The sequence below is a fragment of the Pectinophora gossypiella genome, chromosome 19 (genome assembly GCF_024362695.1).
Source record: "Pectinophora gossypiella chromosome 19, ilPecGoss1.1, whole genome shotgun sequence".
Taxonomy (NCBI): domain Eukaryota; kingdom Metazoa; phylum Arthropoda; class Insecta; order Lepidoptera; family Gelechiidae; genus Pectinophora; species Pectinophora gossypiella.
The window spans coordinates 1,040,215-1,067,364 of record NC_065422.1 but is presented as its reverse complement, the minus strand read 5'-3'; the positions used below and the strand labels follow the sequence as shown (position 1 = coordinate 1,067,364).

Here is a 27,150-nt window from a genome sequence, read left to right as displayed (position 1 = left end):
GTTGAGTGTTGGGCTCAGGATCTGGAGCTCCTAGATTGAAATCCCAGTGGGGACATATCACAAAAATCACGTTTTGTTGTGACATTACAGGCTGATCACCTGATTGTCCAAAAAGTAAGATGATCCATGCTTCGGAAGGCTTAGGAAGCCGTTGGTCCCGGTTACTACTTACTGATGTAAGAGACATAGTCGTTGATGAGGTTAGTCATCCTCCTCACAACACAGCCCACACGACTGAAAGAATGATTGTGTAAATGAGTCTAAACACTACATGATCCTAACATATAGTCGAGTTCAGGGGTTTAGTCCCCTGGCCGAGCTGGGATTCGATTTAGGTTTTTGACGTGACTTGTAGCAGACGTGCCGCACATGCATTCACTACTTGACTGGCTCTCAACCCTGACCTGACCCTGGCCTGAGGGAGACCACCACCCAGGATTCGAACCCGTGACACAACGATTTAAGTGACGCGTTCTCCGAATTGGTCCATCACGGATTTTTGGTACGATACACAACTGCGTCTCATTGTTTATGTTCAAACCTCAAAATGTTCCAGGGAAACTTTTCTAATTTTAAGCCCATGTTTCCAGCCGACGTTTATATAATATAATACACACAATTTTTCATTATTAATTCATAGCCCTTTGAAGACAAAGCCTTCCATTCTGGGAGTCGTTATCATTAAATTTGTTATTTTCTACGACTATTTTGGGCGAACAATTGTGTTTTGTGGTTCGAGTGTCGTGGACTTTATGTCCAATTTGGAGATATCAGACAGCCTCGGTGGCTTAGAGGTAAGAGCGTTGGGCTGACGATCTGAAGGTCGGTGTTCTATTCACGAAAAACGTAAACAGCCTATATACGTCCCACTGTTGGGCACAAGTCTCCCCACAGTCAACCGAAGCGTATATGGAGCATACTTTACCACACTGCTCCACTACGGGTTGGTAAAAGTGTATGGGCTAGTAGCCCGGGGCCAACCGCTTAACGTGCTTTCTGAAGCCCGGAATCTTTTTCGTACAATCAGATATCCTTACGAAACATTTTAAACGCGTTATTTCGACTATATCCCCACCGGGAATCGAACCCAGGACATCCGGATCATGAGCCCAACGCTCTAACCACTAGACCATGGATGATGGATGCCTCTGCTTAATTTTCGTTTAATTATGTAAATACCTTCACCAGATCGTCGGTCCACCTTGTAGCGGGCCTACCCACTGAGCGTCGTCCGACACGTGGTCGCCACTCCAGAACCTTTCCGCCCCATCGGCCATCGGTTCTCCTCGCTATGTGTCCTGCCCACTGCCATTTCAGCTTTGCTTCAGCTTTTTTTTGCGGGAAGCCGCTGGATGCGGGCAGCGCAGGACCGATCGTCGTGGAGATCCTTGGGGGAGGCCTATGCCCAGCAGTGGGCGTCATACGGCTGATGATGATGATGATGTAAATACTACAATATGCCATTATCATGCCCACACACCGTATGGCGTAGGTGGCTGAAAGGTTGGGAGTTGGGTTGAGACATTTCAGACAGATGATTGACGGAATATTAATACTCATTTGAGATCTGTCATCTCTTTCATAATATAGTCACGCCCGTATTCCCCATGGGGGCGGGCAGAGCGCTTAATAATATTTCATACCAGTTTAGGTAAAAGATTAACTTAACATAACATATTAACTTGCATTGCATATTAACGTGTTGGCTAGATTCTAACATTATTCATCACGAATTTAAGGCTACTTTTTTAGGGAAATATAGGGCAGTGATTTCCTTCTTGCCTTACGCCCCGCAGTACTCTGTCTGACGCGGGATGGCGCCCAGAGTAGTCTCATCTCAAAGCCGCACTAGGACTCCTGTCCTCCGCCTCTAAATAGTTATTGACAGTTACTGCTGCCCTCTGTCAGGTTCCAAGTTACAGTCCCAGCGACTAGCCCCTTCCCCCCGAACCCTCCCACCCTCTAGAGGTGTATAGTATACCCACTCCTCGCGAGCAGGAGGCGTTACATTTTTTTTTAAACGCCTTATTTTGAGCAGTTGAAATCACTGAACGAATATGTTTTCGCTTTACTCCCCGGTCCTGAAGAGGTGACCAAAATTCATACCACTGACTTTCCGTCGTCTGGCCCTTAACCCACCAGGCAACATAATCTATAAATGGACCCGGGTTAATTACAAGGACTCCCAACAAAGCATCGTTCATCATTTTCGGCGTTCGTCTCGCCGAGTTCTCCACTTAAGTAGCTCTTAGGACGCGCGTGCTTAAGTGTCGATAGCCAGTCCCTTGCCAGGGCAACTTGACTTAATTTTGGGGTGATGCGGAAATTCACGAGACATTTTTGGAACATGCAAAGGAAATGTGTCAGCTGAAATTTTTAAGAGGTTTCTGAGGTCATATCTAAGTGTACTTTAAATATTTCCGCCTGAGTTTTCCGTGTGGACTTATACCGGTAAGTACACCATGAAGTCCGTCCTTGGTAAGTAAGTTCGTCACTAATAGGTGTCTATATCCTTAGGGACATTGATGTATAAGTTACTTTAGGGCAATATCTCACTAGAACACGACGCTGACGCCACCATGGTCTCATGACCAAAATGTATAAAGACACCGACGGTGGTTGTGTTGCGATGCGTTTGCAACTTTATATCTTTGATAAGTCCACTGCTGACTATATATCCTGAGAATTTGGTTTATCTAGTATAATCCAAACCAGAGTTATGAGGATTCAATATATCGACGGAACGATTCAAGAAAACGTACGTAGTGCCTTGCCCTTGCGCTTCGCTTTGCTCGTCTTGGCGGGGGCACTCACGTGCCCTCAGATTGCCGCGTAAAATCGTAAAAGTCAGCTCTTAAAAAAGCCTCTTTATCAACCCAAGTAATTCCACTGAGGACCTCCATCAAACAGCATAAGCTAGAGATTTGGAACGTAAACAATCCCATTTCCTTAAGGATTACACGACTTAAATACGCTTTAAGTAATGAAGTTTTATCTACAAACACGTCGAAGTTTTAGTTGTTGAAATCTACGGTCGCTTGTTACTCCTACGTACAACGTACTCCACAAGTTTGGAAGTCCGCCCCTCAACCGGTTAGGCTGTCACTCCGCCATAGGAGGCAGCGGGGGCGACAAAATAATGCAATCTATACGTAATCACAAAACAACTTGCAGCCACTTTTGATAAAAAGTCAACAATAAATCAAAGAACGGTAACTCTCCACCCCGAATCAATTCGTATCGGGCGCCGACTTCACCCCCTTGGTTGGGGTGTAGAATAAGGAATAATACCACGTATAGAACGGCAACTCTCCGCTCCCCACCAGCGTCTGAGCTAGGTTTACCTCTTCCCCCTCCTCCACCATCCGAAAATAGTTTCAGACGAATCGAGAAGGCAGCGCGCGAACCGTTGCTTAATACTACTTAAGTCGAGTGTAAAGCATATTATGTGTACCGGTATTGTTTTCAACTACCTATCACATTGATCTAACAGAAAGCTCGGTGAGGTGTGGGTACTCAATTGTGGATGTACGTCTGATTACCCCAATTAAAATGTAGTCGTGAGCTAATATCTCATCACACCGCTCTCGCCACCGCTTCCGCGACTACCGTCACCTTTCTCTCTGTCGACTCACTCTTGGCCCTTGGCAGTTCTACAGAATTACAGATAGTACGGAAACGTCAGATCTCTCGCCAAGACTTGTCAAAATCCCTAAGTTAAAAGCAATCAAGTTTCGAAGACGAGTTTGGAGAGATTAGCGAGGGCAAGGTCAAGATTACTCGCGCATAAGAAACGTGATGGAAGTAAGAATCAAATGAAACTTGGAATCTCTTGGGAGAAAACGGTTTCTGCTCAAATATTCCAAGTAAGTTCCAAATTAAGGATTATTGGGACAACTGCTTGGGAGCCGTAGTAGCTCAGTTGGAAGACGCTTGACTCTCACTGTGAGGTCGTAGATGCGAATCTCAGCACGACCACGAGGGGTACTTTGAAAGATCTGAGTTGCTATTCAGACCTTCAAACACGCATTTCTGGAGTTTCCTCACGATGTTTCCCGTCACGTGAAACAAACATGAATTCAAATTCAAATTCGTATTCAGTTGTGCAGAACCCCACCCAAGATTCTTGCCCGTGACTTTACGATGTAAGTCATAAGTTGCCTCAACTGGTGCTATCACGACTTTAATAAATTAAAGAAAATAGTCCCAATGGTCCTTGGAAAAGAGAAGGGATCCACTGGTCTACACTTAAAGCAACATCGCCTGAGGCCACACTGGCAAATGTGTCAGATGTGTCGTGTCCTCATAAATTTTGTTTACACATCATTCCCAACTTTGGCAGGCAGTATTTGTACATAATATACAACTTTGTCCCAGTTCCCTTTTGCGTACATTCCTTTCCTGAGGGTAGGCTGGGTTAGGCACATGTTACAATGTTCAAAGTGAGTTGGTTTTGTTTTGTCGCGTTAATTAGAAAAAGTTCTACGAAAAGTACGTAGTATGTTCTGTGGCCTGAGATTTTACGCCTGTAACTACATTTGTTTGGTGCCTAAACCACTTAGTAAATATGTTTATTTGATTGTATCGATTACCCAGAGTTTGCATCTAAGCTGGACTTCAGCAAATAAAAGTGTAAATCGCGTTCAGCTGCTTACTTACTAGATATGTCGTTATACGGACACAGGTTCCCGAGGATCAATTATTTTAGCTATTCAGCTGCAGCATTTCTTGGCGGTCAATTTGGTTCCTCATATCTGACCTAGGACTTGGTTTTGGTTCATTTGGTTTGTAATGTGACCAGGGGGGTTAAAAGACCACATCAAAGCAATTCATCTAAAAATCAGAATATTGCAATTTGACATTTGCACATACAAAAGTAAGTGCGCAATGCAAACAAATGTTTTTTTAGATGAATTGCTTCGATGTGTCTTTTTTAATCCTCCAGATCGAGGATGTTATATTAATAATGGTGTTTGTGCGTAATTAATCGCTTAGATCCACTATGGCTATGTGTCCTGAATTTTATCAGATCGGAGCATGTAACATTTTTGCTTTTCCTTTATCTCAAGAGGACTAGTAAACTAATATGGTAGTCGCAACTAACTTGCGTTGCTTTTCAGTTGCTACTGCAATTAGGGCTTCTCTATGTTTACCATCAGGCATAATTGGGTCAACATACATGGCCAATATAAAAAAAAAAAACAAAAAAGGTGCTGTACCATTAAATCAAGCGAGGCTTAAAAGTTAGATGTGATTGATTCTTAAAAAATAGTCTTCTGAGGCACAGCTCATTAAAGAAAAAATGTTGTCTTCCGATTACTTGTAGCTCTGCCCACCCCGTTAGGGTCACGGGCTTGAATAAATGTAATTAAATCTATTGTAATCATCGATCCATTTAGGCTTTAGACTAGCAGACAAAGCCTAGAAATGTCTAGTAATTTACTTAGGGAGGGACAGTCTGATAAGTAATACTACTTACTAAAGAAACAAAGATGCTTTTAGGACGACACAAGGGTTAAGTGAATTAGGAAGAGGTACATACATATAAGGTTCTACAGTCAAAGGTACAGTTAAGAACCCTGTCACATTAACATATTTGACATTGGGTATACGTACAGATCAATTTGTCAAAAAAGTTAATGCGGCATGGTACCATAGCATGGTTACTTATACTCACAAAAGATTAACTGTCTGAGAACTGATTTTAGGCAGCTAAATTACTCAATTTTATAAAAATATTTTGTTTATTTTTATTAAAGAACGTCCAGGGCCCTGTGCCGAGGTTTTTCTTGCAGCTTCTTTTCCCCGGCTATACAGGTTGTGAGAAGCTGCAGTAGTTTTAGTCGGATGAGACGGTCGTTATGTAAAAATTGACGATTCAAAGTGTAACTATGTTACCTACTGAATAAAGATATTTTTGAATTTAATTTCACTTTCGCAATTCCTGGAGAGGTCAGATTCAGAAATAATCAGTAGACAAGTTGCAGTTAGTTTTCATATGAAGTCCTACATGGTATAGTATCACACGTGTATCTCTAAAAGGGTAGGCAGAGGTACACATCTTATACATTACGATATACACACCCACTCGTCACCAACTCTAAAAAGAAGTCCTAAGATCGATAGAATAACAAACCTGTTTCAAAAACATGTTAGAAGGAACACAATCCCTCTGTCGGATTTTCCGATATGCAAAGGAAGGTAAGCAGCTGAAAGCGGTTTATGATTTTTATTCCTAGTCCAGCGCAGAAGCATTAGGTACCTACTTAGTACTTTCTGACTACAAAATCAGGATCTTGGAGACGCTGGCAAATACATCGTTCTTTTGATGTGACTTATTATTTGGAGGTACTGCCAAATACATCGGTTTTTTTTGACGTGACTTAATGCAGATTCAGCGCAAATGGCATTAACTACTTGGCCGGACAAATAGGGAGCGCCGAGGGCTCTTACCTGGTACAAAATTTAAGACAACAGTCCTGAGGGTGCCTAGTTGCGCGCGACGGTTATGGTGTCATCTGAGACGATTATATTTGAAAGAATTCATCGACCCTAGTGGGCCGATATGGTATGGTAGTGGGATCTATTTTCCACATTTAAACACATGGATGGCCCATTATGCGTGTAATGAGGAGCTCGGTGGCGCAGCGGTAAACGCGCTCGGTCTGCGATTGTTGAAGTTAAGCAACTTTCGCAAAGGCCGGTCATAGCATGGGTGACCACAAAAAAAAGTTTTCATCTCGAGCTCCTCCGTGCTTCGGAAGCCAAGTTAAGCCGTTGGTCCCGGCTGCATTAACAGTCGTTAATAACCACCAATCCGCACTGGGCCCGCGTGATGGTTTAAGGCCCGATCACCCTATCCATCCATAGGGAAGGCCCGTGTCCCAGCAGTGGGGACGTTAATGGGCTGATGATGATAAAGTTTTTGCTAGACTTGCCAACCTAGCTCCTTCTAGAAGCTCAGAAGCCGCCTCACAGTAGGATTTGTGCCCTATGTGCTGCAACTCCCACGCATTTCAGCATGACGTGAGAGTCAGTTAGCGATAAGCGCTGAATGAGGTAAATCGTCGACCTTTTTTTTTTTTTTTGACGTGACTTATTGTAGATTTGCCGCAGATGGCATTAACTACTTGGCCGGACAAATGGGGAGCGCTGAAGGCTCCCAACCGGTACAACGTTTAAGACAACAGGCCTGAGGGTGCCCAGTTGGGCGCGAACCTCGGCTCAGGGCGTCGTCTGAGAGGAAAAATATTTGAAAGAATTAATCGACCCTAGTGGGTCGATAGCGATAAGCGCTGAATGAGGGAAATCGTCGACCACGCCGGCGGGGTCGGTATCGGGGAGAATCGTCGACCAAGCTGGCGTGGTCGGTATCAAAAAACATCGGTCAAGCTTTAACAAAGAACGGTTTAACAAAGGATTACAAATGATAATCTTTCTTCGAGATATTTCCTCTGTAGTTACGAGATGAGTATAGGGTGTGTTTTATAAACAATAGCCGTATCGGGTGTCGATAGACAATGGTGGCGCCAAAGAAATCCGTCTCATTGTTATTCTGACTAATAATGAAGCTTTTGACCTTGAAATCCTTATTTTTTTAATTAAGATCAGTAGCAGCCCTAGGACGGTGCGAGCGGTGCGATCGCACCGTCGCATATACATCAGAGGGGTTAAAATGGCATCGGTTGAGGCCTGTGCTGGATTCGAACCTACAACCTCAAAGTGAGAGGCAAGCGTTCTACCAACTGGGCTACCACGGCTTACCAAAATTCGGTTGGAAGTGTCACGCCTAAAACCTGTTTCTTACCTAACTACAGCCAAAACGAGGGTAATGTTTTTACTTTTGTAAAGATACGTTTTCCTGTTCAGGTAGGACGTAATGTGATTTCAAAGTTAAGGAAATGGCACAGCGGGTACCTTACCTACACAATTTGAAGTCTTGGACAAATTCAATTTGCCAGAACCAATTTTTTTCCTGGTTAATAATTAAATAGTATTTTTACAAAAAAAATATCGAATACGAAGAAATAATCAATCTGACAACAGGAAGGTACTTAAATTTCAATTTCTAATTTTGACTCAAAGAAACAAATACCGTAAGGTTGAGCTAAATAAAACCGTTTACAAAATAATTCTCTTAATTAGAGCCTCGTGCGCATCTTAATATCGTCGCCTTATACCTACTTCGTAAGTGCTTTTTAAAAAAATCACATTCTGTCGTTTTCTGAACCGGCGTGCGTGTATGAAACGATTGATAATGTAGGAAGCAAGAGAAATATGTTAATATTGAAGCAAATGGAATTCCATAGTTTTTGCTTACCCCGGTGGGAAATAGGCGTGAGTTTATGTAGTATGTTCACTATAAGGCAAAGATAATATTTATTTCATCATCACCAGCCCATTAACGTCCCCACTGCTTGGGCACGGGCCTTCCCTATGGATGGATAGGGAGATCGGGCCTTAAACCACCACGCGGGCCCAGTGCGAATTGGTGGTTATTCACGACTGCTAATGCAGCCGGGACCAACGGCTTAACGTGCCTTCCGAAGCACGGAGGAGCTCGAGATGAAAACTTTTTTTTGTGGTCATCCATCCTATGACCGGCCTTTGCGAAAGTTACTTAACTTCAACAATCGCAGACCGAGCGTGTTAACCGCTGCGCCACCGAGCTCCTCCATATCCAATATTTAGTTATAATTTATAAAATGTAACGAAGCCATTATGTTATCTTAACTCCTTTAGATAATTACATCTTAATATTAAAGATGAAAGTTTGATTACTTTTACAAAATTGATTAGAAAATATCGATATTCTAATTGGTGTTGAATTTACAAGACGAACAAGCCACGGGATTGATTTCGTTGTAATTAATTATCCGAGCAAATAATTACAACTTATCGAATTTTATTTATGCAGTAACAATGAGTAGACGTCACAGGACAGTATTTTTCCATAAAAACTTGACCGCCTCTGTGGTCCAGTGGTTGAGCGTTGGCTTCCTTGGGTTCGAATCTCGGTGGGGACATATCACAAAATTACCATTTTGATCCCTAATTTGGACATTCCATGCTGATTGTCCGAACGTAAGATAACCCGTGCTTTCTTAAAGCACGTTAAGCCGTTGGTTAAGACACAAATCATTTTAGCAAAAAATAGCAGATACAGTTTGCAAAGTCAGCCACGATAGATCAGAAATAAATGATATTAAATATTTGAAAAAAAAAAATACATGAAATATGAGGCTGTATGGCTTAGTACCTTTGCCTTTCATATGGTTGAACTCTAACAAAAACAAACCTTCGATCGCCAAGAATAGTTACGAAGTAAACAAAGGACACGCAACGAAAACTTAACATATTTATCAACATGAAAAATACATCAAAACCGTTTCTTTTACCAATATGAGTTATAACTATTTGGCACGCATGAGGAATTCCAGATTAAGTCGGATCAAAAACAGACTTTTCCACAAAAACAATCCATTTCATACTAGATTCCTAGATTAATGCCGCCATAATACAGGGTGGCCCAAAGGTTCACGTTCAAAACGAAAAATGATATAAGTAAAGGGGCTCATTGCTACCAGAAACACCCTCTACATTTAGCGATTATTAACGGTTTAGGAGATAAGACAAATGTACCGTTTTCAAGATTTTCTACCTTACTTCATAAATAATTATTTCGCGTTAGGGTCGTAAGACCGAAAGTCCTTTTTAGATGCCCGGGGACAAATACCGGGGTGCCTATTAGCAATTTTAATGTAAAAAAAAACAAACCGTGTGATGTCAACAGTAAATCCTTTCTATGTTTTACGGGCCATTTCGACAATTTTATTATCGAGTAGGTACCTAATACGTATCTATTCCCTTTTGTTCAAAAAACAATATCAACATTTTATTGCAAATAAAAAAAGAAGAAATAACAAAACAGCCCTCACGGCACGGCAACTGTACCGCGCGCCGCGAATTTTATCGAGAGTTACGACCGATAGGGTTTCTGCGAACACTGTCTACGCCGATAAACGTCGTATGGCTATTGGTCGAAGCTCTCGGTGTAAATCGCGCCGCGCGCGATGCGCTTGCCATGCCGCGGGAGCAGGACGAAAATACGTGCGATCAAAGGATTTATAGCTCTTTTGATCATCCATTATAGGTATCTCACATCATTAATTCACGCACCGCAACCCTAATGGGGTGGACAGAGCCACATGTAATCAGAAGACAACTTCCAGCTACTTTTTGCCATAGATAATTTATGACATTGATGTAGGTGTAACAGGTATGTTACTATCCAAATGTTGGATATGATAATATGACGAACCCTTGGTACAGAACAAAGAATATTACTAAGTACCTAAAATACCTAAAAATAAATAATAAAAAAGACAAAGATAGGTAGATAAGTAGACCTTTTGTTCTTTCTTAACTTCATAAACTGCCTATATACGTCCCACTGCTGGGCACAGGCCTCCCCTCAATCAACCGGAGGGGGTATGGAGCATACTCCACCACGCTGCTCCACTGCGGGTTGGTGGTTTCTTAACTTATTATTTATTAAGTATTCAACTTTTAGGTATCCCAACCCTATCGTAACCAATTATACGTAACAATAACAATATACCACAATATCATAAATCTGGATAAAATTGAAGGCTAGGCTAGAATAAGCCATTTTACACTGGATTTAAAAAAAAAGAAAGGAAACCATGAAACAGTAGGACTAGGGCCCTGTGTTGGAAGGTTTTCTGGCACGTCTTTCCCTCAGCGTTACAGATTCCGATGTGGTAGTAGTTTTTCAGCAAGTTAAATAATGTAATTTAATTTTTGACGTTCAAAGAGCGCTGACTATGTAAGCCAATTTTTTTAAAAACAAAATACCCGACTGCACACTAAAATAAAAAAAGAGTAAAACAAGCCACACAATAATATTGATCAATCAAATGCTAAAAACTAATTATGTAATACCGTTTAAACAATACCTATATTAAAATACACTACAATATGTGTTCGTAATCGATAGTTAAATAAACAGAAACTTATTTTGAATACAAATTTACTGAATATAATTTATAAATGTTGATGGAAAGCATCGCAGGCGGGGACCAACAGAGGCTTATTTATAGTCATTTCGGTTGTGCACCATTTAGCAGAATTTTCGTTGGTGGCGGTCAAGGTGGTCCCCGCCTGCGATGCTTTCCATCAACATTTATAAATTATATTCAGTAAATTTGTATTCAAAATAAGTTTCTGTTTATTTAACTATTTGGCAGTCGGGTAATAAATATTTTTGTTTTTTTTTAATTAGAACCTACCTATAGAATGGCAATGACGGACTTTCCAGGCTACGTTCCTCAAAAACAATATAGATGGCGCTGTAAAGATTTTCCTTCGAATTTAGAATAGAATAGAAATAGGTATAGGTCCCGGCAAACTTCTTGAGCATCGACCTTGACTGCGCACAACCGAATTTTAGATCTCTTTGGTGGTGCGGTACGGGGCGCGGGGGCGGGTGAATACCGCATCGACCGGCTATTGGTAGATCAGTCGAAACTTCCCCCGCGCACTCTGTCTTCGTCCCTTTGACTCCCGAATACACTTGCGTGCAGTGAAACTGTCACGTTTTTGTTATTGCTCTTTTATTAGATTTTTTTGTTATTGCTCATTTTTTTAAGTTTAAGAATTAGTTACTAGCACGAGGTCTATGTCTACAGATCCAAAACCTAGCACTAGCTCTGGTATTGCTGGTTTCAATCTCATGGAAGGAATATCATACTTACCTGACGATTAGTTTTTTATTAAGTATAATAATATAATATAAGTTTTAATAAACTATAATAATATAGATAAGTTTAGTTTTATTTACATAATTAAATAATATACTTAATAATTGTTTTTTTTTTAATGAAGTTAAGAAAATAATCAAAAGTTCATTTTTTTTGCACGGAAGTGTACGTACGCGAACTTTCCCCCACTACGACACTCGATGCTCAAGAAGTTTGCCGGGAGTTATATAGTTTATTATAAAAGGGCGCCACACACAAAAACAAGACAATAACATCATAAAATCAATCACATTTTCACAATACATGTCGTGAACCATACATAATCATGTAAGGTCACGAATTATCTGAATTCTGAATTCACATTCCAAAACTGAAATGTGTCATAGTTATATGAATACCTATGGGGCAAAATACCCACAAATGAACAACGTGCCCATAGCTGTCTGAATATATGGTAAAAAACCCACGATGTTAGAATATGTGATTAGAATGTTTCATAATTCGTGACCTTACATGATTATGTATGGTTCACGAGAATACAATTACAAAAAAGCAAGACGGATGTTCGTCGAAATGATCATAAGGCGGTGGTGGACGTCCTGAGATAAATAAAATTTCATGGATAACAGACATACCTAGCTGCCTATTAGGTATTACGCATCTTTTATCTTTGTTTTGGGTATAAATGATGACCTTTTTATTACACCCAGGCACAATCAGGTACCTACATCTTCCACCCCATTATTATTCTGATCAAAATAAAGAGAAGCTATATAAGTAGGTAGGTTAGCAACATAATTCTATAGGTAGGTACATAATGTGATCCAAATATCAGGCAACAATTATTTTTATAATGCTTCTGCCATTACATTGTAGGTATATCTATTTGAATAATAACGTAGGTACCCGAGTACTGAGAAAATTGGGAATTAGCACGTTAAATCTCTACAGCGCCATCTTTTTTTTGGAACTTAGCCTGGAGGTCCCTCATTCGTACCTATGCCGAAAGTAACATTTATTTATTTATTTATTTTGAGGAAGACTTACGGCCATCCATATACATTTTCTAACATAATAACCAGACAATAAATAAAGGCTAATTACAAGTCTCCACCTAATAGTGGCTAAGTTATTTACCCTTTTACAATTATAAAAATCAAAAGTAAGTAGGTAGGTTAAAGCAGGTTAAGTAAGGTAGATACAAACATTTGACGTTCTCAAACTAGGGCTGATAAGTCACTTGTGTCTCAAAGAAAGTTTTCGCAATTTTTTGTCGCATCATAGATACTTTAGAACAAAACAAGTCTAGATCGTACTCAGGTGGTAAGCTGTTAAAACTGTCAATAGATCGTATCAAGTAGGTATTATGCCTATAGTTAGTTCTCGTCTCGCAAAAGGTGCCCATAAAATAGGACGTTGCCTCAAACTACGAATATTTGCGCGTAAATGCAATTTAGACAAAAGTTCCGGACAATCAATAGAACCATTGGCTATGATCATTAGAAGTGCTATGTCGGTGACCTTTCGTCTTAGTAAACATGATCCATGCTTCGGAAGGCACGTTAAGCCGTTGGTCCCGGTTACTTCTTACTGATATAAGTACGTAGTCCTTACATGAGTCATGTCAGGGGCCTATGGCGGCTCAATAATAAACCTGACACCAGGGATGAGGGGGTCAGTAATCACCTCACAACCCATACGATAGAAGAAGACCTATGCCGAGCCAGATTTTGGGTAGGTAGAAGTTCACTCTTCCGTACCGTATTCAAAGAGATTTGGCAATCCCCGTCATAGGTAGCTATCCAGATGGTCTTTCCACCCATCTTAGGTGCCCATTGTAACAGGTACCTAATATGTCATAGGTAAGTGGGTATTAATAATGTTACAATAAATAACAAAACGCTTTTATACCGATATCCCACACTATTGGGCACAATATGCCATCTGTGAAAACAATTAAGGTTTATTTTTGAACTTATCTACCTACCTACTCCTCTACCTATGTACCTAGTTAAAAATAGGTAACTACCTATACAATACACCTTTGTAAATAGACACATTATTCTACTGTGACATACTGAAAGTACCTATTTATAGTAGGTACCTACCAAGTAGCAAATACCTATAAGTGTTGAGATACCGTCCATTAGTAATAGGAAGCACAAACAAACATAATTATACCTACTTAGTAGGAAGTATTAGGTGCAGCGTTAATCTGGAGCGAATAAGAATGAACAAGCATACCGAGTGTACGTTTTCAATACTCAATTTACTTTACAATGGATACTACAACAAGCTGCTAAACAAAATAACATGAAAGTAGCGGCCCGTAACTAGAAAAAAAAGTAAAACTTACCTTACGCTAGAGGCTCCTCATTTTACACCGTTGCATGGGATCCAAAAAAGAAGTTCACAGAATTCTTTCGTCACTACACATAATTTTTATAGCCAATACATCTACAACTATGACACAAACAGATTTTCTTTGAACGAGATGAATCACCAAAGAATGCACTTCGATACACTTAACAACATCCACAAAACGACACTACGACACAGAAATAACACACTTTTTCGATAATATTTCCCCTTTCAAATTCATTTACAAGTGATTTTCGTTTGATTTCGATTCAATAAAGTTTTCGGGGCGAAAAACTCGCGACGCGACATCCATGCGCAAGATCTTTCGACTGACTGCTAAGTTGTCAAGCGAGTATTACCCTGCTAAATTGAAATACGCCACGCTCCCGGCCACGCGCTACGAACTCTGTTGCACTTCCGAAACCGGCGAGGTTACCATCACGATAACTATAAACAATGGTCTTAAAACTTTCTTTAGAATTGTTTTAACATTAAATTACTTTGTTATTACGCTTTGTTTTGGTCCGATTAGCGAAATTTTAGCTCAGTTCGTGTTTCAAACTGGTTTTTAAAGCCAATAAAGGATTGTTTTTTGTTCAAGTCACGGTAGACCGTTCAGCAGTTCGCAATAGTATGAAGTTGGCTATAAATGGAGTGCAATAAGCGGTCGTCACCAACTTCACAGTTGCTAGAGAGGGGAATGCGGGGGCACGGTGGGGGATACCTGCGTACCTTTTTTTGTTGCTAAGTTTTTTAAGTACCTACCGAATTGTTCCAGTTAGCCGGTCTTTTGTAAGGCGGTGAACTTGAAATCGGCAGCTGATAAATATAAATTGTATTTTTATCTCAAATATTTAAAACGCACGTAATATTTAGGAGTAGATAGATAGAGGTAATTGCCCGATTCTTGCAGACACCTCCTAATTTGATTTAGTTATACCCGTCATTTTCTTACCCGCCGAAAAGAAAAGGGACGGACGATTGACATGACAACTGTTAATTTTTAAAAGAATGATTAACCCGGGCGAATAAAATAGTCATCTCGCTGATAGGTACGCAACCCGTTTAACGTGTGCTTTCAACTTAATTCTGTCGGGTTATTAGCCTATATACAATTTTGGGAGTTTTTTTTAAATTTCTACCTAAAATTGACGTGTTCTATAAATTTTATGTCTGTGGATTTTTACCCAGCCATTTCGTTTTCGGTGGATAAGAAAATAACAGGTATATTAACTTAAAATAAATGACATGGTGTATACTGGACTAAACACGTTTTACTTTCTTTACTTATTTAGAATTAAATTATTAGAGGTACCTAACTAGATATTTTTCCCTAAAAAAGTAGCATGGAAAATGCTGCACCGACAAGAGCGTGGCTCTTAAATTGATGATGACTTAACTAATTTTTTAATTTTTTCCTTAATCTTCTAGAACCCCCGTCGTCTAGTGTTTGATAATGGTATAAGTATCAAGCTTGAATCATAAATAACAAAAATGAAGTTCAATATTTTTTTGAAAATAAACAAATAATTATTGTATTGTCCTTATTAATACTTAAGTATATTTTATTTCCTTTTTTTAAACTTTATTTACACCATAAACAAAACAGTTACTTACAGAACAAAAATATAAAAAAAAAACAAAAATAAAATTAAATAAAAGTAAAACAAATAAAAACTCGAAATAAAATAAATTATGTACAATTAACACTTAAACTAAACCATAATTAAAAAGTCCGCCTTCAATAATAGGTACTTGGTGTAAATGTACCCAAATTAAGTAGGTTTAGTTAAATTCGTGCTTAACATATTAAAGTTTAGCAACTGATACAAAGAAGATAAGTATGTTACTGTCTGTAAGTTAAAAGAGATTTTTTGACTAATAAGGAATTGTAGAAAAATATACTTTAATTCCGTGCTTCGGAAGGCACGTTAAGCCGTTGGTCCCGGCTGCATTAGCAATCGTAAATAACCATCAATTCGCACTGGGCCCGACAGTGAAGCCTTAGTAGTAGGGTTCCGTTTTTACCCTTTGGATACGCAACCCTAACAAGTCTCGTAGGCAATGGCTAAGATACGTGTTATCTGCAATGCCACTTTGTTGAATTTGTTTTTAAACTTTAGAAGGACCTGAAACAAAAAAATGCTTGCTAACTTCTTGCTGGAAAGGAAAACAAGAGCCAAGACAGGACGCGGGATTATTTGAAGTTCTATTTGGGTAATTCTACAAATTCTTTATTGCGCAATCACACAAGAAAAGGACAGTAAACAAGTAGGATAGAAGGAGTACAATAGGTGGCCATATTGCTAAACAGGAATTTCTTCCAGGCAACTTTTCATTGCACGATAAGAGGTAATTTGTACGGCAATCGGTTCAAAACATATTTTTTATTCCACCATGTTGCCATCCTTTGCAAAGAATTACATTATTCAAATGTAGTTTATATACCTACGTCATGATAATAATGACGAATTAAAGTATCACATCATCACCAGCCCATTAACGTCCCCACTGCTGGGGCACGGGCCTTCCCTCAATCGACCGGAGGGAGTATGGAGCATACTCCACCACGCTGCTTCAATGCGGGTTGGTGGAGGTGTTTTTTACGGCTAACAGCCGGGACCAACGGCTTAACGTGCCCTCCGAAGCACGGAATCATCTTACTTTTTCGGACAATCAGGTGATTCAAGCCTGAAAAGTCCTTACAAAGGACGGTCTCACAAAGTGATTTCGACAATGTCCCCATCGGAAATCGAACTCGGACCTCCAGATCGTGAGACTAACGCTCTAACCACTAGACCACGGAGGCTGTTAATCTAATCTTTGCTGGTAATCTTTTACTAAAAGTTCAAAATTTCCTTGCAAAGTAAATATAAAAAGCTTTGGTCGTGGGTAATTTATTTTTTACAAAATGGCAACACTGTGTGGGATAATGTCAGCTGGGCAAACATTGAAATGTTAGCTGTCACTTTTGAGCATACCTGGGGGGTTAAAATAGCCACATCGAAGCAATTAATCTAAGAAAGCAACTTTTATCCTCTACATTATTGCAAGTCGCATGACGCCAGACAAAAAAATATTGCTTTTTGACATTTGTTTGCATTGCGCACTTACTTTCATATGCGCAAATGTCAAATTGCAATATTGCTATCTTACATGAATTGCTTGGATGCGGCCATTTTAAACTCCCTGGTCTTCTTATACCATGATCGTACCTATGTCTTCTGTCCCTACCTATTCTGTCTTCTGTACCTATGTGTTCTAGTATTGTCTCTCTGCCCACTCCAGTTAGTATCACGAGCGTGTATGTATGGTAGTTTCCATTACTCACTACTCTACCATACCCTTGTTCCTATTGTGGCCGCACAATTGTTCCATTAAGGCCTTAATAAATCAATTTAATCAATAACAGTAATTGCAAGCGTCAAAATGATCAATTAACGGTTGACCTCTACGTCACGGAGATTGCCAACTACCGTGTTACCTATATATACATAAATTCACGCCCGTAACCTCTTAAAGGGTGGGCAGAGGCACAAACTACTTGAAGTCAACTCACTAAGAGTATTAGTTCGTCACGTCTTTTTTGCCTCCAATTCATATTTTGATGTACTTATCTTTTCAAACACATAATAACGGGTTCTTACCGCGTTTAAAGCAGGGATATGAGACCGCGTAAACCTCAAACAATGTTTTTATCTTTTGTTAATTCTCATTAAATTTATACGAACATAACAGCATCATGCTTGTATCTCCAAATGGGTAGGCAAAGGTGTATTGTGTGGTATAAACACCCACTCATCGTCTGCTCTGTTAAGTTTTATGTAATAGGGAGCGAAAAAATTGTCATAACATACATAAGGAGGAGCTCGGTGGCGCACGAGGAGCTCGGTGGCGTAGCGGTTAACGCGCTCGTTCTGCGATTGTTGAAGTAAAGCAACTTTCGCAAAGGCCGGTCATTGGATGGGTGACCACAAAAAAAAAAGTTTTCATCTCGAGCTCCTCCGTGCTTAAGGCACGTTAAGCCGTTGGTCCCGGCTGCATTAGCAGTCGTTAATAACCATCAATCCGCACTGGGCCCGCGTGATGGTTTAAGGCCCGATCTCCCTACCCATCCATAGGGAAGGCCCGTGCCCCAGCAGTGGGGACGTTAATGGGCTGATGATGATGATGATATACATACATAAATGGCAATTTATGTAGGTATGTTAGTTAGAAAGCTGAAAGAATATCCTCACCTTATAGTGAAAGCCACGTATGATCTAAACATGAATTGGAAAACAATTTCCACATTCATTTGGTTTAGGCCTGTGCTGGATTCGAACCTGTGACAACAAAAGGTTTTATTGAAGGAAATCACATCAGAATGTGATTTTTCAAAAAGGTGCTAACGTAGTTTTCACTATAAGCAATGGAATTCGGAATTTTACATTGTCTGCATTGCGCACTGACTTTTATATGCGCAAATGTAAAATTGCAATGAATTGCTTCGATGTGGCCATTTTAACCCGCTTGACTTAATATTACAGGTATTATGGAGTAGAGTTTAGTTTATTATAAAATAGAACTCTTTGTACGCATCGAGTGTGCTACAAGTTTATTACTTTGGCAATTTACTAATTGACTCGCCTATCAACTAACCAGGCTATAGACGTCGCTGTGTCTAGCAAAGTTTGCCTACAGCGGTCATTTTGTAATCATCCATTTTAAAGTAGATAAATCAAATCAAATCAAATCAAATATACTTTATTGCACACAACATACAAAACAAATTAACACAGATGATGATAGATACAGTACAATCTGGCGGCCTTATTGCTAAGCAGCAATTATTAGATAAACAAATAATTAAACACTTTATTGAGCGCAAAGGATACAAAATATAGAAATAAAAACAACGGATACAGAAAAAAGAAAGAAAAAAAATGAAAGAAAGAAACATTAATTACTCCCGGACCACACAGACACAGACAGACAGACAGGTACATTACATTCAACACAGGACAGGAACCACACGGAAATCAAAAAAAGAAAAAAACAAAACAAAAAGAAAATCAAGATCCAAAATCATTAACAAAAAAAAGAAGAGAAACAAACCAAAATCATAAAAATAATACTAAAAAATCAGAACAAAGAGACACAACAGGTGGCCTTATTGGTTATGCAGAAATTTCTTCCAGACAACCTTTGGGTGTAGGAAAATTTTGTAACAAAAGGAAAAAAATCAACGTACTAGTTCACTTGACACGAAAGACGTTGTTCAAATACAAAATAAATATCCCCTAAGTATTATACACAACCATAAAATAAAGGATCGGTAATACTAAGGAAAGGCATACTTACAATACAAGGAATAAAAATAAAATTGCTATTCAAAATTCTAGATTAAGTAAATTAAATTCATCTTTTTTGGGGTTATGTATACGTTTTTACAATAAAATACTAGATAATATTTTAAATTTGTCAGAAAATAAATTTAAAGCTCATGTGAAGCTTACTTTCTATGTAAAAAAGCTTATTACTTATAATGTTTAAAATAACTGGTATTGAATGTGTTCCTCTAGTTATTAAATAACTTGTAATGTACCCTCATTGATTGAAAGTAAGTAAGTAAGTAAAATATTTATTTTTCATAAAAAAATACAGAAAATTTTGTTACACTAAAACCCCACAAAACCAATTCCTCGGTTTGTCTGTGGGAGTGGAGTTCGCTTAGTTATTATGTCTTAAAATACTTACAGTTAACTTAAAGCTAAGAGATCTTTTTCATAAGATGTTTAAATAAAGATTTACTAAATTTATTTATATTGCACTCCTGACGTATGTCGACCGGCATAAAGATGTGTTGCTGTTCTTCTCCTCAGCCATAGATAACACCTTGCGAAAGGACGTAAATTCAAAAATGTTACATTGACCTTCAGCAAGTTTATCCATGATAATTACGTTGAGTATGATTCTGATTTCTGATTACTCCGTATAGAACGATAGAATCCGTGATAGCGCTGTTCGGATATCGCGTGACTTACATCCTAGTGTCACGGGTTCGAATCCTGGTTCGGGCTCTAAACCACTGAATTCGACTTAATGAGTTTTGAAGTCATGTTTGAATCATAGGTAAATTTATATCACGTTGCAATAGGCTCGCTCCGTTTTGACGTGACTAGTTGCAAGTAGTGGTTGCTAAACACCTCTGCCTACCCCTTTAGAGATGCAGGCGTGATGCTATGTTAATATTTTTTACGCTCCCCATCCAGCGTAGGAGAAATCGCAAGAGACAGTAACAATTAAAAAGCGCGGGTAAACAGACCCGCCGCCATTTTGTGGCTATTCTATTCAAAATGGCGGTGTTAAGGTGGCAACAGTCATTCAACGGCTTTGCACTGACTAATTAGGGGTCCACCGGGCTCACGCTGATGTATGCGTGAACCTTTAAGCCCCTTACAACTTTACCTTCACTAATTAAACAGAATCCCTACATTTAAGGGGCTTTAAACAACAATGGAAATATTGTATTACACATTATTTAGTATTTATTTAGACGCGTATTTTATCTCTAACAGACTAAAATTCAATATTCAATATGTTTAAGTATATATTGTACAATTATTACCATCTACTTTCCATTCGCGTGCGACTTGCCCGCGAAGATTTCGTCGTCACGTTTTTTCCATCCTCTTAGCGGGTTGTATCCGGGATAAAAACTATTTTATGGTCTCCCCTAAGTCTCAAACTATCTCCATAGCAAATTTCATCCAAATCAATTAAGCGGTTTAAGCGTGAAAAGGTGACAGACAGACTTTCGCTTTACTTTCGCTTTTATAATAAAGTGTGGATTCTTCTATGCCGAATTGGGAACACAAAACCAGCGTAAAGTTACACCCCTGGGCCTGAATGGGGTAGGCTGGGTCGAATCACAAGCCCATAATTGGTTCATCTTATTAAAAAAAAAAACTAATCACTGTTGGATTTTACTAAAGTACCTACATGTCCGGGAAAATAACGCATTCTACTTTGTTGTTCGATAAAGTTAAACACAGAAGCTATAGAATAAGATATACATAGTATAATACCTATTATTAGAATAATGTATTAACACAGCCCGGACACTTCATACAAAAAACCTCGTTTTACACAGACACTACACATTGACGTTATCGTACACGCGCATCTGCGTGTGTCACGTCTGACGTAAACCTAGCTCAGACGCTGTCGGGTAGCGGAGAGTTGCCGTTCTATATGTAGTATTATTCCTTATTCTATGGTATTAGTAAAGGTATTAATATTTTCTAACTACCCAACAGAAATAATCGAAGCGTTATACAACCTTTCAATCCCAATCCGTATTATCCTCTTCCTGAAGCAGGTTAATCCTGAATCATGCTTACTTATTTCCATACAGCGAGAGTACACTATCACGAATCGTTTTGATACATGAATATCACACAAAGGTGTTGGTTGGCGATAAAATATGTATGAATAAGACTGATGAATTATAAGGATTGCCTGTGAATTAATAATAGCAATAAATACAATTTGCACGTTGCTCTTATTTTATTATCAGGCGTTTAATTTATTTCGCCACTGTAAATACTTGACGCTTTTAATACGAATGAAACACAGAACGCGTTCAACTGATTATCTTCCCGAGCATGTCGTAAAAACCGACGGAGGAATTGTGATTTTCATGATGAATTATCATAAGGGCAATCACCAATTACTGTAAATTACTTTATTTACATGTGACTTTACCCACCCCACTAGGATTTACAGGTGAGTATGTATGTTCCTGTATACCTCATCATCTCCCTATAATTATCCCGTTTTTCACAGGGTCCGCTTACCTAACCTCTGCTCTGTGTGCTGAAGATTTGCCAGGTCCGGTTTTTTACAGAAGCGACTGCCCGTCCGACCTCTCAACCCGCGAAGGGAAAACCATCCCAATACAGGTTAGGTCATATACTTACCTCTGAAATGCAATTCTCGCGAATGTGGGTTTCCTCACAATGTTTTCCTTCACCGCTAAGCACGTGATAATAATTTATGATCCAAACATGAATTCGAAAATAAGTTCGACAATCATTGGTTTAGGCCTATGCTGGATTCGAACCTGCGACTTGAAAGCGAGTGGCGAGCGTTCTACCAACTGGGCTACCACGGTTCCACGGCTGGGGTTCGGCGGCGGGGGTCCTATACGTAGTATTATTTTTTATTCTTTGGTCCCGACTTGACAAGAGCTGCAGGTTCAAGTCTCGTCCGAGTCAGATTTTTTTTTTGATTCAACTGGGCTACCACGGCAAGGCATGTTCCTGTATAGCTACTGAAAGTTATGTTAGCAAACTCAACAATAAAACGTAAATATTAGTAACATACCCAGTTTTAATCAGTAAATTAACAGTAGCACAAATATCACTCTTATTATGGAAACCAAATATTATTACTACAAATTATGTGTGAAGAGCTCGGTGGCGCAGCGGTTAACGCGCTCGATCTGCGATTGTTGAAGTAGCGCAACTTTCGCAAAGGCCGGTCATAGGATGGGTGACCACAAAAAAAAAAGTTTTCATCTCGAGCTCCTCCGTGCTTCGGAAGGCACGTTAAGCCGTTAGTCCCGGCTGCATTAGCACTCGTTAATAACCATCAATCCGCACTGGGCCCGCATGATGGTTTAAGGCCCGATCTCCCTATCCATCCATAGGGAAGGCCCGTGCCCCAGCAGTGGGGACGTTAATGGGCTGATGATGACAGTAAAGTAATACAAAAGAATACAGCAACTAGTCTTTCAGTTTTTCGCTTCTCTCGACAATAATCGTCTTCACTTGTTTTTTTTTTCGTAGTCCCAGACGGAACGCCCGCCAAAACGTTTTTCTCTTAAAAAGTCACGTGACGTTCCTTTTTCGAAATTGCCAACAGTTAACAGTTTGATGGTTGCTTGTCTGCAGCAAAAGCCACGTCTGAAGGGCAATTACAAGTGGCAATAGCCTTCCTTTGTTGACTGGCCGGCTTAGCGAGACAAAGGCATAAATTTGCTGAAATCTACATTTTGGGAGGGCCGTGTAAATTACGTTTAGCGTTGGCTCTCGGGATAAACATCGTGAGGTCCACATTCCCGAGAAACGCATTTTCGGAGGTATGTGACGTAACCTGTCATCATCATCATCATCAGCCCATTAACGTCCCCACTGCTGGGGCACGGGCCTTCCCTATGGATGGATAGGGAGATCGGGCCTTAAACTATCACGCGGGCCCAGTGCGGATTGATAGTTCTTAACGACTGCTAATGCAGCCGGGACTAACGGCTTAACGTGCCTTCCGAAGCACGGAGGAGCTCGAGATGAATACTTTTTTTTGTGGTCACCCATCCTATGACCGGCCTTTGCGAAAGTTGCTTAACTTCAACAATCGCAGACCGAGCGCGTTTACCGCTGCGCCACCGAACTCCTCAACGTACCGACGTAACCTGTATTGGGCTGATTTTCCCTTAGCAGGTTGGAAGCATAGACAGGCAATCGCTTCTGTAAGAAACCAGACCTGTCAAATCTTCAGGTTAGGTAAGCGGACCCTGTGAAAAATAGGATAAAGCTGAGGAGATGATGATGGCTCTTGGGATGCGGGTCGCGTCGGCTTGCGGTTAAAACCATGCACACAGAGGCGGTACGCGGGATTGCGGGCCGGAAACGGATTTGTATGAAACTACGCCGCCGGTGGAATTCTGTGTGAACACATGCATTGTTTCGTGACTTGCGATGGGAAGCTCCACTTGATATTAAGCCTGAATTATGAGCTGAATCATCCGCGTCAGGATTCGTCACAATGTCACTTACACCAGGTACAGTCACGAGCATATGAATACACTTTGGTACCATGTCACATTAACTTTTTTGACAAAATGAACTGTAAGTCACACTAAATGTCAAATATGTTAGTGCGACAGAGTCCTAAAGTGGGTACATTATATTGCTCATGAGTGTACAAGTACATACAAGTAGGTAATATATGTGTTAGTGACACCGTAACGAAAACTTTGGGGGACGATTCACACCACATTATTACTGTGTTGATATCAAGTGGATTTTCCTTATTCTTCTTCTTCTTTGCGAGTCGATGGCGATCGAAACAAAATTTTTGCTGACCAATAATTGGCCACGCTTACGGCATTGTCAGTGGCTTCGTACAGGTCTTTAATAGTGCAGGTGTTAGGGCACTTAGGACAGCACAAAAGGTGAGCCATAGTTTGTGGTGATACTCCACACTCGCAATCATCGCAACCATCAACCAGGTATCCCCACCTGCAGAGATTATCCTTGATTATACTTTTGCGACGGAAAATTCCTTCTAATTTCATAAATCGGAAAACAGACATGGGCATCTTTTATCTTTGTTTTTGTGTATAAATGAAGACCCTTGTTATCACACCCAGGCACAACACATCTTCCGCCCATTATTATTCTGATTAAAATAAAGATCAATACTGCTTGTATTGGCAGCAACATAATTCAAATATCAAGCAATATTTATTTTTATATACGCCTCTGCCATTATTTTAGATTATCATCATCATCAGCCCATTAACGTCCCCACTGCTGGGGCACGGGCCTTCCCTATGGATGGATAGGGAGATCGGGCCTTAAACCACCACGCGGGCCCAGTGCGGATTGGTGGTTGTTAACGACTACTAATGCAGCCGGGACCAACGGCTTAACGTGCCTTCCGAAGCACGGAGGAGCTCGAGATGAAAACGTTTTTTTTGTGGTCACCCATCCTATGACCGGCCTTTGCGAAAGTTGCTTAACTTCAACTATCGCAGACCGAGCGCGTTTATCGCTGCGCCACCGAGGTCCTTTTTTAGATTATATTTATGAATAATTATGTACCCCGAGCAATGAGACAATAGGTAATTATCACGTTAATCTGAATAGCGCCATCTATATATTTTTTGGGGAACGTAGCCTTGAAAGTAGCTCATTAGGTTAAAATTACTGTGCGCGCAAAAGAGGATAGTGTTAAGACTAACGCCTGTCGCACACGGGGAATCTCGAGTTTCGAAGTAACTACAATTACTAACTAGTTAATGACTGGATAGAATCTAGCTCGCACAGTCGCATACGACAGTACTCAAGTTGCGACGTTTTCAGTCATTTTTATTTAGTCGCACGCGGCAAAGGTAAACAGTCTGTAATGCCAACTTGCCAAATTATTAGAGCGGGAAAACGACGATATTGTTTTATTTTGTTTTTATCACATTGGACGCATGTATGCTTAAATAAACAGCCAGGAGGACAAAATCACTACGTTCCTAAACTATTTATGAATGCTTTTTTTATATGAAGTTATCTAGTTTCTAGTAGAGTGGTGAACGCATGTCGGATTTTGAGTTTCCTTGTGTGAGACGCGGATTACGCTACCATTTGGTTCCGGCCAAGTAGTTAATGCTGTTTGCTACAAATCTACAATAAGTCACGTCAAAAAGCTACCATTTGGCGTCTTTGGATGTCTTTAGACTGCATTTTATGGTACGGTTCATGAAATTGTTGCGTGGCAGAATCTAAATATAGGTACAGTGGCCACTAACATCCGCATATTAAGATTACTCGACTTTTCCTCCACTCGAGTCGCCCTCAAGTAAGCATTTTGGTATTTTAAGTTGACATTTGCTGTCGGAAAATGCATGAAAATGTTGGTGTTTTTTTTAATTATTTTCAGTTCCATACTTTTGAACGTAGTGGGTAGCTCACTGGGACGGGTTAACCTATAAAATGCTACTTAGGTTCTATGACGATCCTGTGACGTAGCGAGTAGGCGCCGCTACTTCAAAAGCGCACCCTTGATGCCGGGCAGCAGCGGTATCAGTACTGGTTGGAGGCCGAGGAAATGGATTCTGGTAGGGTTCTAGCTAGAACATCACCGATTGAGAAATTGGTCGGTGTACTACGGAACGGAAGGCGATTGGGGTAACCACCTTTCTACACGCCCTATCTATGGAGTAATGAAAATGGAGGCGATTACTCCACCGACAAGAGCGCAGCTCTTAAATAAGGAGAAAGAGAGACTTTTGCAATGGAAAATTCCACTTGATATCAATTCAGAATCATGGTCTGAATCATCCCTCAAAGTTTTCGTTACGATGTATACAAGTTATTACAAAAAAATATCCACTGTATATTTTGATTCTGGCACGCAACAATGGCTAGACAAATTGCTATCGGATAAATTGTGCTATAAATCGGGAATGTTTCATAAAATTATGTCGCATGAACCTGAATAACCGTAATTTCAGTTTTGGGAAATATTTCAACATTTACTTATTTATTACCAACATAGCGTGTGATACGAACCAATTATGACTATGTGCTGTATTAGTTATTGTAATGAAAGTTAATGATAACTGATAATTAGGCTTTTGGATTAGGTTGGGTAATAGAAGCCGTGGTAGCCCAGTTGGAAGAACGTCTGACTCTCACTTTGAGATCGCAGGTTCGAATCCAGTACGAGTACGAGTTATCATGACGTGTTCAGCGATAACTGAAGAATGTAATGGTCCCGATTCCTGGAGATATCTTCTAAATTTATTTTAAGTTACCAGCCGGGTCTGCATGACAACCGCGCCGCGCGCCGCGCGAATTATATTGAGCGCTTGGACTAATAAACGATACGAACGCGAGCGGTTACCTGTCGTTTCTGTAAGACCAAAAACACCTACAAAAACATAAATTTTATAATTATGACAACTAATGGTTCATAATTTCACCACTGTTTACAAATAATTCTCTGGGCTCAGTGACTGCACCTTTGCTCGTTGATTGTATGTATAATAATTATTCATAAGTGTAATACCCACTGGATACAAAACTTTTCTATTCTGTGATAATACCTAATATCTGTTGGATAACTACGATTAATTGTATTTTTTGAATCTGAAAAATAGACTTGTCCATCCATACATAACACCGACCAAGAGGAGAGGTACTTACAGGATTACTAACAGGAGTGTTGAATTGGGTTTCTTCTG

At 39.9% G+C, this 27,150-nt stretch overlaps 1 protein-coding gene across 2 annotated transcripts in view; it reads right to left on the bottom strand.

Annotated features, from left to right (window-relative positions):
- The window catches only part of LOC126375462 (uncharacterized), a 289,848-nt gene extending 275,358 nt beyond the window's left edge, over positions 1–14,490 (bottom strand). For both annotated transcript variants that reach the window (XM_050022391.1, XM_050022392.1), the window contains exon 1: positions 14,140–14,490. The gene's annotated coding sequence lies outside the window, so the exon portion shown is untranslated. The remainder of the gene's footprint in view (positions 1–14,139) is intronic.
- Positions 14,491–27,150: the final 12,660 nt, after the last annotated feature.